Here is a 13,332-nt window from a genome sequence, read left to right as displayed (position 1 = left end):
ACAAACTCATGGGCCCTGGGCCGGTTGAGATGCCCCTCTTCACCCTGGCACTGCTGCCTACGAGGACTGGGGCTTGGAGCCATTCCTAGGGGATGGCTGCCATGGTGGTGAGGCTGGCAGAGGGGAGGGGAAGGGAAGGGAAGGGAAGGGAAGGGAAGGGAAGAGAGGCAGATGGGGCCTCCTCCCCTGTAGCTCAGGGCCCTAGCCATGTGCCTAGTTTGTCTATGCGTTAATCCAGCCCTGAGTAGAAAGCCACATGAAATAAGTGGCAAACAACTATTTATACCCCAGAAATAACACATTATAAAATCCTCCCTCAATTGCTGGTAGAATCATGTCTTTCCATTATGCAATGGAATATTTTTTCTTTTTATTCCACCGAAACAGTTAACTTTTAAACTGAGAACACAACAATTTCAGTCTGCGAACAAACCGATTTGAATAGGGAATTCTGCATTCACACTTTTTCTTGTTCATCATTATGTTCATTCTCCCTTTTCATAGAAAGGGTATTGCAGTTGATACACAGTGCATTTCAGCAACATTGTATTTCAGTTCTAAACTGCGGCAGTGATCTCCTGTCAAGATGACTTACCTGATTTGTCACTGTTGAATAGATGGCACAATCCTGCAAAACCTTGCCCATGCACATGGTCTTTGTAAGAATAGTGTTATGGATTAATATGCTATATTATAAATGTTGGGAACCAGAGTAATCCTTTGGACCTGATTATGAGCTCATACACTAGTTTTGTTTTGATAACTCATTTTGCAATGGTTTTTAATGGAGGTTCTCCATTTGAATGATGATATGCATGTTTGAAGAGGACTCTTATGGTGAGGATATATAGGATTAGACATTTACTCTGCATTGTTAGCTCAAACAGAAATCATTTGGAGCTTTGCTGTGGAGTCTGGAGAGCTCAATACCACTCAACTCAGAAAAAAGAGTGCTCCATATCTTGCAATATCTATGGCATAAATCAAAACCATTCAGTTTCATTTTCCCTTCTTCTATGCTGACACTTATTATTCTATCCATGTTTGGTTTCATGGTAGTTTTATATTTGTTGATCTGTTTATGATAAGTAGACCCTGGAAAATGTCTACTCAACTATGAACATCAGAATAGCTGTGGTCGAAGAAATATATTGAAAATAACTAGGCTTGATCCTGTTGCTATTTTATGTTTTCAATTCTTACCCTAACGTTCTTGTTCAGGGAAAATCTCACACACTATCATAAATTACATACTTATTCTACATACTTACTCTGGATTCTCAAGGATTCTCTTAACAATACACAAATAGGTACCTGGCTGATAGAGGTACCAAGAAGGACTGAGGGAGATGAGGGTTGGCATGAGCTCCGTAGGCAGGGAAGAACGCACCCTATGCATGGAATAATTTGTACCAACTGTACACCTAGAGTTTGTGCCAGGGGGTAACTCCTGTGTGTGGAATTATTATAGGGGAGTTATGGATATCACAGTTTGTGGAATGAGTTTCTAGGATTGGGTAAAATTAATTACACATAAAGAAAGACAACATGTAATCCCTGGAAACAAACTAGTCATTGACACTCTTAACACATTGCAAAACCTCTTCCTCCAGGGATGATTGCATACTTAATAATACACTTCAATACTACAATAGTAGGAACAAGAATATGCCTGAAATACGTACAAATATACAAATAGGCCTGAAATAGAAACCTTACATCTCCTTATTTCCGAGCCTAAGGAGGTAGTTGCTCCTGATTTCTTATGCCTGGTGATTTTATTATGTGTGGTCTAGGGAGACAGGTAATTTTAGGCTCATTATAATGTTATCTACCAAAAGGAGTTACTATAATGTGAGTGAGGATATGAATTTAAAGTGCAGTAGCTATGCCATACCAGCTCCCTTACCTTTCACACTAAGAGTACCCTCTTTGCAGATTAGACCATACTTTTAGACTTCAGACACATGACAGAGAATGCCCCCTCACACCCCAACACTTTTATACAATTATTCAGTGGCTAGAGCACTCATCCAGGAAATATGAGACCCATGCTGAGGTCCATCCTAACCCTGAGGGGTATAAACTTACATCTCTTGCTAGTTTTTAGGAGAGTGCCCTAACGGCCAGGCTATAGTATCCTATAGCTTTGGGGCATGGAAGCACTATCATTCTCTCCTGTTGGATATGCTCCACAGAAACATTTACACTTCATTAGACCAGAGAAAGAGCGAACACGAGCATGCATATGACTCTTGTGCTAAGTGGTTAAGACACTCATATGAGACACCTGAGTCCAAACCCCTACTTGAGGCCCCACATATATATTTTCCTTAAATAACATTTTTCACTGTGATAAATGAAAAATGTTTTAAACAGTCCTTGGAGCAGGCAGGGACTGAGAAACATGTCCCAACCATTACCATAAGCTTACAAATCATACACTGCCTGTGGCCCAGTGAATTTTTATGTATACCATAGAAGGTGAAAGAGGACAAATGGCCCACACCTTAGTACAGTAGCTGGAGTATTCTTCTGGGAGAGGTGAGTTTGAATCCCTTTAGGGAGAGGAGGAAATTTAATTCACTTCTCATGCTTGATAAATATGGGTAACTAATGTAAACAATGAGCTATTGTATAAAGAGGGTGAGGAAAGAAAGGGTTTAGATATCCATGTTCAACTCTCTGAATTCTGAGTAAAGAGAGATGGTTCCTTTCAGACCAGAGTAAGGTATCTAAGCCCTGGAGAAGAGACAGGATTTAAGACATGTTTGTATCTTCATCACTTCCTGTTGGGTAATTTTCACACCTTCATGCTGATTTTTGTAGAATTTTTCTATGAGTTGTATAGGAAGCCTAGGCACCTAAACCAGAGCCTGAAAGTTAGGTATTGCAATGCGTGGTGCTGGCATGTCTAAGGGCACATTTACACAATACAACATATTACCATACCAAGATATTGCAACCTAGAGTCACTAACACAAGCAGTATAGCTGTATTGCATGGGATTCCCCCGCAGGGTAATTCACCCTACTAAGCAGTGGAAAAATTTATCCGGGCAGAGCACTAAACTAATACAGCTATACTGATTAAAGGAACTGAGCTAGCTCATTCAGTGATAGCTCCAGCATCTCTACAGGGTATTGCATTACGTCACATAGTCATGCCCTTAGTCTTCTTGTGCATCTGAACCTTTGTGGGTACTATGAAGTTATTCTGTGTGTCCAAAATAAATTATTTGGAGCGCTGACACACACTTTCTTCAGCTTCAGTGTTCCCACTCGGCATGGATTAATGGAAAGAGGTTAGTAAAGCCTGGTCAAGGATTGAAAAGCTCCTTTGTAGTTCAATGCAGCATGTAAAGTAGTTATTTTCTTCTTCTGGTAAGCGTATATATGAACTGGCAGTTATGAGTAAATGGCCCAAAGCAATGGAACACAGCAAGGATATGGAAGGATATGCAAGAAAAAAGCCTGAATATTTGGAGCCTGGAGAGGGCCCTAAGTAGCAATATGGGTGAATGGTTTATTTTTTTCCTTAGGATTCTTAGGATCACCAGCCTTTATTTCAGGGCAAGTCTACTATGCCAAATGTTTTTTATTATTATATGTATTGAGGTAATAACTGGACACAGAGACACAAATACTTTGTGTTGTACAGTCCCCAAAATGCTGGATAGGAACAATTTCCAATGAAATTCAAAATACACAAAAAATGTAGAATTGGACGTGTTTCTTGAAGTGGAAACATGTGGTATAGCCAAAGTTTTTTCTGTGGGAAATCACTAAAATGTTTCTGTCAAACCATAGAGCTGCAGGGAGGTTAGTTAACTGCTTGCAACAGGTATTACAATTTAATTCCTCTGCTGTACTTGCAAATTTGATATAACAAACTAAATTTTAATTCCTTGGGGCTCTCACTGATGGCTAATAGGTCTTTACCAGATTACACTGAAGTCTTTGTATTAATTTCAGTGGAAAATCAATCAGATCTTCCAGAGTTAGTGCATTTACAAACCCTAACCTGGGATTGTGATTCACCTTTAATAAAACAGAACTGCTTTGGCAAAATTCAGTCAAGTGTAGAGTTCTGTAAAAACTCCCAGCAATATTTAAGTTCCAAGTAAGACCCTGAAACGTAAAAATGCATGTGCCTTTTCCAGGCCTTTGCATAAGGGTAAATGTTATCCTTTGAATTACAATACTGTAGCCTTATTATGTTGCTTATTTTCATTTTATCCAATGTAGATTATGTTAAAAAAAAAAGACCAGAAGTTTGTCTCTCCCTTACACTGGATGCATCTACATGAGACACTTTACTGCTTACTGTGTAGTAATTGGCTCTAATCACAAGTAAATTTGCTACCTGCTACCTGCAAATGCAAGCAGCAAATTTACTCGTGATTAGTAACTGTGCAGTAGTGCACATGTAGATGCCTGACCAGGAGCTGGTGCTGGAAGAGAAGGATCTCCTAGTGCCAGCCCCACAACCACAGAGCTGGATCTTCCAGCCCAGGTCCCATGACCATGAGACTTGGACTGGAGATAAGGATCTCCCGGTGCTGGCCCTGCAATTGCAGAGCAGGGCCTGGGATTCCCTGCTGCCGGGGCAGTGGGACATTGTCCCCACCTGGGCTGTGGTGACGGAGCCTGCCCCAGCAGCAGGCAGTTCCTGAAGGCAGGGAGCAATGTCCCAGCCCTCACCTGTAGACAGCTGTCTCCTGGCCCCTGGGCTAACACCCAGGGGGAGCCTGGTGTTCCTCTGGCTGCTGCAGGGCCACAGGGAACAGAAGCAGTTTGCTGCTAGCAGTAGCATATCTGCTTCTGTGTCCCTGCACATGTAGACATATGCCCAAGAGATTTTACTCTTGAATAGTTTACTCGACAGCAAAATGCTGCTGGATTATTTGCACATTTAGATGCACCCACTGAGACCCTTTTTATTCTGCAAAGAAATCTTAATATAAATAGGATCTGGCCCTAAATCTCAAACAGAAATTTGATTTGGGTTTCTATTAAATGCTAAATCTAAAAGAGCATAAGGAGCACCACCACCCTCAGGAAAAATAAAGTGCTAAATTCAACAGGGAAAGCATATTTGTGTCCTAGTAGTTTTGAAGTTTGCTTTGCAGTATCTAATGCTAGTATTTCAGTAAGAGATGAGGATGGAAGCTGTCTCTGATTATATTAAGGTGTCTAAAATGCTAAGAACCCTACCACTGATTTGTTACTGTCGTTAGTTGATTTCTTAAAAAAATGTAAAACAATAAGGTTCTGATCCAGCAAACTCTTCAGATCCACACCTCTCCAAGAGGGCTCACAAGAACCAGCCTTAATGTCAATGTGAGATTTAGTTAATCAAGAAAAACAGGGCAAATATTAGCAAAGTAATTAGGGACCAGTTCACTGTTGCCTGTGTAACTCCACTAAAATCAAGAGTTTTGAACTAGAGTAATCAATAGTGAACTAGGACCAACATCTTATCTGAATTTTTATTACAGAATCCTGTAAAAGTTGTCAAATACAAATATTGTTACCAGATGCATATTTTTAAAAGGCAAGAGGTGATGATTCATGCATATTGTATTAGACATAAATACCAGATACATATATTTGAAGAATACATCTGCTAATATGAGTGTATCACAGGTCCACATAAGGTATTTCAGAAATATATTTTAATTTAGTATTACTGCATAGGTGTGTGTGTGTATATATATATATGTGTGTGTGTGTGTATAAAATTATATGTATTAATAATTCATACAGTTCATTTACAATCCAATACCATATAAAAGCCATACATTAGTTTTTTTTATACTATATTCTCCATTATCTTCAGTGCACCTCAAACTGTGTCTTAGCTGACTTTTAAAAGAAGTGGTTAAAATATTTTAAAGCAAAAGACACATGCACCATACCTCAGCCAGCTAGCTGGACTCTTGAGTATGCAGTTACATAATCTACTACAAAAAGCCCTTAAGCATCAAAAACTACTATATATCAATATTCTAGTCCCATACAGCACCTACTAAGCAAAAGAGTAGTCCCAATCTCCTCTTGAAGAAATATTCTGAACTGTGACTACAATATGCATGAGTTCCAGATCTGAATTACGATATTACTGATAGGGTTGAAAAGATATGGTAGTTTTCAGATGATCCAAATTACATGCATTGAACAAGCACCTGGTACAACTTTAGCATAAAAGAGGGAGGAAGAGGCTCTTTCTATGCTGTTTAGCCTTCTCTCACTCATACACAAGCACTTATGCATGCAAAAACAAAAAAGATTATTTTCAGTGGTACCAAGTAAAACAGTACTAGAGAAACTGGCCAACCAGCAACCTGCACATCATAATATGCAGGTGCTTGGTCTCTATTTTAGGCATCATACAGCCTTGTATCTTCCAGTCTGGCAACACCAATCTGTGATCAGTACTCTGCTAATTCTGGATGTGTTTGCTCCTGCTGAAAGGAAAGACATGGTATAGCTTATTTTTTACCCTAATGCTTCCCACGGATTACTGCCTTGCCAGCAAAAGACATTTCACTGAGGGCTGGGACATTTAGCACATGATTTATTTAAATAGTAGTGAACATTACTGTGCTGTAAAGTTAGAACATGTTCTAAGCAGTACCACAGTAATATTTACTATGACCCCCAGATCCATGAGCATCAGTCTTAATTTTGGCACTGGACCAAAATCTTGAACCGGTTCCAGAGTAATGCAAACATGTGTTTTACAAGCTGTGATTATTTATTTATTTATTTATTTATTTATTTATTTATTGGGGGGGTTGGGGGTCTTAACCAGTTCTGGTGTGATCCCATGGCTGAGACTAAGAATCAGCTGTTTGTCATCTCAGCCCTGGGACCCCATTGGTGAGACTCAGCTGATGGTCAGTCTCTGCCCCAGGAGGTCAGTTTGCTTGTATTATCTCTATGGAGAAGTGGGATAATAGCAGAACACATGTTACTTAATACAATCTGCACATACTTCTCCCGTGAAAAGTCCTAACTTTGCCATGACACAGTGGTTTAGTAAATGTTTTACTGTTTGAATGCACACATGTCTGTGTTATAAAGGCAATTGACACATCCTGGGTGCATCTACATGTGCCCTTAGTGCAGTAGACTAAACTGCTGCTGTGTAAAGCATCATGCTCAACATGTGGGACATGATTAGACCACAGTAAACTAATTTTCACTGCCTGACAGTACTATCTTACAGTAGCAAAAATAACTGTGCCTAAACCCTTCCACTACCTGATGCCACAACCTGGAACCCAGGGCTGACCCCCTGAGCCTGCTGCCAGCCTGGGGCTGTTCTGCCATGGCTCAAACTGCTATGGCCCCAGATACACATGAAGACACTGCACCCAAGTGCAGCTAACTCCAGCACCTGCGCTGGAGTTTATTGAGGTGCACTAATTACATGTGTAGATGTGCCCCCTAAGTGTAAGATGTGTAACATGGCCCTGAGGGGGCTCTAATTATTTTCTGTGCTTCCCTTCTCCACACCAGCCAGAACAGGGTTTAGCCCATAGACAGCACCATGTAAACAATGATCAGTTTGTGTTTATATCAGCAGAGAAAGAAGCAATCACTATTGATACTTTTGAAGTGCCAGCATATGGTGACATGTATTTGCTGATTCTATTGATTTCCACAACTTTATTTTACAGAAACATCTTGGAACTTGTCAAGCTTTCTTCAACTTGATTTGCAGTTAATTAATTCAACAGACATTTTAATCTTGCAAATTTGTGACTTTTAATTTAGTCATCAAGATACTGCAAGGAAACATTAATCAGTTGAGGGGAAAAAAGAACACCAGTGTTAGCTTTGGACCATATTGTTCCCACAGCTGAAGAGAGATCTACGAGTAACATTACAATAATAAATTCAGACTAGCTCATTTTTCATTGTTCATCTTATGAATCATTCATCCATTTGAATTGTTTTATACAAGTGGAAATTGTATTAAAATAGATTGTTGGGACGAGATAGTTCAGTCTATTGGTAATAAGATATAAAGCCCTTCATTTGGTCTCCTATTTAAATAGCTCTGTAATAACCAAAAAGTCTTCTCGTCTCCATGGCTGTTCATTATATTCTGTGAAAGGAACTGGTAGTCATAAACTAGCTCCTATGAGCTCATAACAAAAATACTTGGCAGACTTAACAGTGGAGCTGGGGGCATCCCAGTGATATTAACTCCAGAGTAGGATTTCGGATCTTTGGAAGTTTTATATAAAAAGCAAACTTCAGAATAGGTTAGCAAACTTCACTCATCAAAGCATTTATTCTAGTACAAGAGTGGTTAAGCCCCCTGGCCTGAGTGCTAGATCTGGCCCCCAGTGCCATGTCATCCAACCTGTGGGGAACCCTGCAGGCCATGCCCCTGCCCTGCGTACCTGACAATGTGGAGGCTGGGCAAGGACAGCATGGGGCCCCCAGAACCAATCCCAGCCAGGAAGGGCTGACATGAGGCCCCTGAAGCCCAATCTGGGCTGGCAATGTGCAGGCTGGGCAAGGACAGCATGAGGCCCCCAGAACCAATCCCAGCCAGGAAGGGCTGACATGAGGCCCCTGAAGCCCAATCTGGGCACATAGGAGGCAGCATGGGGCCTGATCCAGCCTGCAGACCAGCCCCATGCCATTCAACTGTTCTACATGGCCAAAACCACAAGTATCACTACTCTATTACCTTTCACAGGCACTGAAGTGATAACTTGCTAAATTTTCACTGTACTCTACAAAAAGGAAACAAAATTGTTGATGAATCTAGCCCAAATCAAAGATGTCTGAAAAAGTCCACCACTATTTGCCAACTGAATTCATTCTGTCTTTTAAAATACCCAATCCCAGCTCTGCTAGCATGTTTAGTGTGGGCTAACACCCAAGTATGTACACAGCTTGTAGGATGAGATTTGCAGCCCACTATGTACTCTGTGCTACCTCAGCTACATGGACTTTCAACTGAGTATTTTAAAGCAGGCTCAGGTATGTCTATAAATGTGAATGGAGCACAGACATTTTTATTGTGGAAATATATCCTCATCATAATTGACATTCTCAGCAGGGAGAGAAAGGATTGAAGAACGTGAAGACTAACAAATGCTCTCTCCAGTTAGGCTTACGGCACATTTGTGAAGCATTGCAGGGAATCTGGCACCATTAGCTTTCAGGGCATAGAGAGTACTTCAGTCTCCATAGCTCTTAAATTGACAACCTTCCCAATTGACAAATTGCTAAAAACATTATTTATGATGCAACTTCTCCCTCCACCTGCTGAAAATGTCCAATTAAGAAAACCTCTAGATTCAATTATCAATTTAATATGAGCAAAAATGCAGGTTGTGAAAAATACTCATGAAAAATACCATTTCATTGCTATTAATGATGGTTATTTATTAGCAATAGAATAGAAGTCTCTCCTTTCAAGTTATGCTTCTGAAGAGGTAAAGATTTCGTGTGGTTGATATAAAGTTATAAATCATAGCTATTTATAAATGAGTGAGTGTATGAATTTATAAATCAAGAACAAACTTTTTTTTTCTTTATTCAGGAGGAATTAAGTGTGGCTCCTTTTCTCTTATTTAGATTGTTAAGGTAGACTTTTCCTTATATGAAAGCTGTAAGCTCAATGCTTTCAAAATACTTGTAAATTTTACAAGCTTCCGATTGCATATGTATTGTTCAACATGTGTTTGCAAGTTATGGACCTAAATGTGCACACAGCCTTTGGCACGTAATCCTCACATCAGCTACGTTTCTGTGTGCAACTCAAGAGTATCCAAATGAATGTGCACTTTTAAAATATAGGCCAAAAAGAATAACAGCTCTAGAGTTCATAGAGTGCAGTGTTAAATGGCAATGGCCAGGTTGGTACTTAGATGGTGCCCTTTGGGTAGATAGACTCTAGCAATACTTCTCTTTGCTCATTGATATTCTGCTATTTGGTCAGGATTTAAACCCCCTCATAAGGATTTACAGGATTTTAAACAACATTATTTCAAATAATTAACTCTCACTTGTTTTAAAATCAGCAATTGAATCATCCCTGGCTGAAAAAGTGATCAGCATCAGGGTACTATACATAACTTTGCCACATCATCACAATTTGGGGGGTTTTTTTATAAATTCACAAAACAAGTTTACAATATTTACAAGATATTATTTTGATTTGGGGTTTTTTGTTTGTTTGTTTTTCCTGCAAAGCACACAACTTCTGGTAGAAGTTGCCAGTAAAACCACACTGAAGAGAAAATGCTCAGGTTATGTCATTGGTAGTAATTTTTCATGTGGTAGTCTTCTGCTTGTGTTTATGCAATTGCCCTTACAAATTTGCCAGATCATGTCTTAGTTACTTAGATAGCTTTACCTCAGCATTTGTAGTAACAGAGGTATTCCCTCTAATAAATAAAAGAAAGTTTAGTTTTATAATGCATATACTTTCCTGTTTATCTAAGGCAGACCAACAAGTTTGTAAAGGTACCACCATACCTTGCTGCTCAATAGTTCCTCCAATGTATTTAAAAAAAACCCAGAAAATGTTCACAGCAAATTGTAAATAAACACCTCTTTTTCTCCAACATTATTTCTGCAATCACAGAACATCAAAGATAACCTCCAGTTGTTGGCTGTATTCTTGATTAGCAAACATGGTCCCCCTGCTCCCACTGTGTTCCCAGGTAGCTATGATTCCAAAGTGGTTGGCACTCAATCCAATGGTAGCACTGAATTTCACCCAATAAAAATCAGAAGCTCAAATGAAAGACAACATTTCAAAGTCATATATTATTAACAGAAGCATGTGTATCCTAACAGACTAAACTGCTGTGCTTTTCCATGAACACTATTCCAAGATTCAAAACCATTAGAACATGGGAAGTGGGTCGGCCCCCCCCCCCCCCCCCCCGCTTTAATAACTTGTTAACAGAAAACAACTGTAGAATCAACATTGTTTGTAACGTGAGGGCGACGAAGAACCATTTGCCGTTCATATCCCAGGCTCAGCTTATGGCACTGCCATCTCAAAGAGCCATCTTTTAACTTGTAAGCTGAGTACATTGGGTATGAAATCCAGTGAGAGGCAATAAACTTGGGTCCTCACAATGATAATTTTATACTAATATTCAGGGTAGAGCTGCACTTTAAAAGGTCTTGCAGCTAACTGCAATCTTCTTCTGCTTAAGAAATCCCATCTCTTGTTCTTCCTAGTTAGATACCTTTCTCATAGAATCATAGAAAATTAAGTTTGGAAGGTCAGGAGGTCATCTAGTCTTACCCCCACTAGAATAAAATACCTTATAGCTAGTAGGTTCATATGGGATACTAGTGTTTCTTCTGAAGCAATTTAGACTGATTCCTACAAAAATATCCAATAATAATTCAAAAGAATGAATGCTCCAATTGTGACATATAAAGTAGATGCACAGACTCCAATATTTGTTCAACTGGTTTGTACATGCTTCTCTAATGTATATCTTGAGACATGTATCCCAACCTTTGTAATTCAGATCTGCTTTGGTGAGTATTTGTGTGTATATGTGCTTCTGATTTATCAGTAACGCACGGGAGCTTCCAAAGCAATTTTCATTCAAAGCATTTGATTTTGTGAAACTTAGGCATCCCATTGCAATACATGCGTGCATGGCTTTCTTGAATGGTTTTCAGCTATGCAAAAAGAAGAAGAAAAAAAGGGGGACGGGGATCAACAATAGCTAGAGGGAGAAATGATGTTCCATAGGCATTTTCATAGTGTTTAACTTTACCGTGTGTTCTGGCCTGTATCACTTACTACAGGGTGGCTGGATTTGTATGTTTTGCAAGACAGCAACACATTTACCATACAGTTTGTAGTGTTAAAAGGCCCGACCCAAAGTCCACTGCATTAAATAGATATCTAGCCATTGACTTCAAGGGATTTTGGATCAGTACCAAATTAAGTTGTTTGTTTATTTTTAAAGCCATTTTATCTTTCCAAATTATTTTTATTTTTAAGGGAGCTTTTAGTAAAATATTTTCCCCAAAACATTCACTTTATTTTCACCAATGCACAAAATGGGACAGTTCAATTGTAGACCCCATATTTATTCCACTGAAATCTATGAAGGGAGTTCCTCTAAAGATGAATTCTGTACTGATTTCAGTGGGAGCAGGACCTTTATATTATCTAGGTTCTAAGTATCATTACTGAGAAATCTGTGGGGAGGAGGGTGCCCATGCAGAGGCATAGCAGGGCAGTTCTGTGCCCTGGGCAGTAGCAGTGTATGAAACAGTGCTGGCAGCTGTGTTGCGGTATGGCTAGTTGCCAGCTGCGGCAGCAGGTATTTTTGTGACCCCCTCACTCAGTTGCACTACTGGGTCTATGTTCTTTTACTACCTAGATAGATCCAAGGCAACTGGGTGAAATTTGCAGTCTAACAATAAATTATTATTTTTTTAATATTTGTAAACTGTTTTTAAGATTTGTGTTTTCCACAAAAAAAAAAAAAATCACCTTTCAAACTAGAATCTTGTATTTCAAGAGAAGTTTGTTTTTCCTCATTAAAGCCAGAGTAACTGGCATTTGGGTAGGAAACTGCTGAGTAAATTGAGGAGAAAAAAATCTTACCCTAGCCCAAACCAGTCCCTCTGACTGCCAAGCTTCAGCACGTAAGCTGGAGTAGCAGCTTCAGGTCCCCATTCTACTTTCATAGGACACTGAGGGCACAGGAGCCATATCAACATGGATCCAATGATTGGATTCTGCCGTACCTAATCACAATTCTTTATGCTGGGTTTTGCAAGGCAGGCAAAGAGTTCTCTAAATGATATGGCTGTAAAAATATCTGAACCTCATGATCCTATCTATCATACAGTTACTACCATGGCTAGCAGTGGCAAAGCAGAACCTGTGATAACTTAAGGTCTCATATTTCCCAGCATTAGCCACTTCCCTTGAGATCTGGGACTTAGGATATATTGGGATGTAACCTTTTGTTTGGCTGTGCCAGAAGCAAAGCTAGAGAATTTAAGTCAAATTTTGAAGCTGGATTTTTATGTTTGGCCCTAGGCCTTAGTGATAACAATTGGAAAAAAATGCTTACCATCTGGTAAGTGATAATATTATGCCATCCACAAAGATGCAATTGCTTGTCATCTTCCTTTCACAAACTAATGGAAGGGATCATAGACTCGTCATCATTGTTTCTTCATGTGGGAAACAAGTATATTGGTTTATTGGTCTTAAAAGTTAGTCCTTTTTCTTCTTTATAATTTATGAAGAAGACCTGGAAGGTTTTTTGCCCCTCAAAATACACACTTTTTCTTGTTTGTTTTT

Source organism: Alligator mississippiensis, chromosome 3 (genome assembly GCF_030867095.1).
Source record: "Alligator mississippiensis isolate rAllMis1 chromosome 3, rAllMis1, whole genome shotgun sequence".
Classification (NCBI taxonomy): Eukaryota; Metazoa; Chordata; order Crocodylia; family Alligatoridae; genus Alligator; species Alligator mississippiensis.
The sequence above is the reverse complement of the archived record's forward strand: the minus strand, read 5'-3'. Positions refer to the sequence as shown.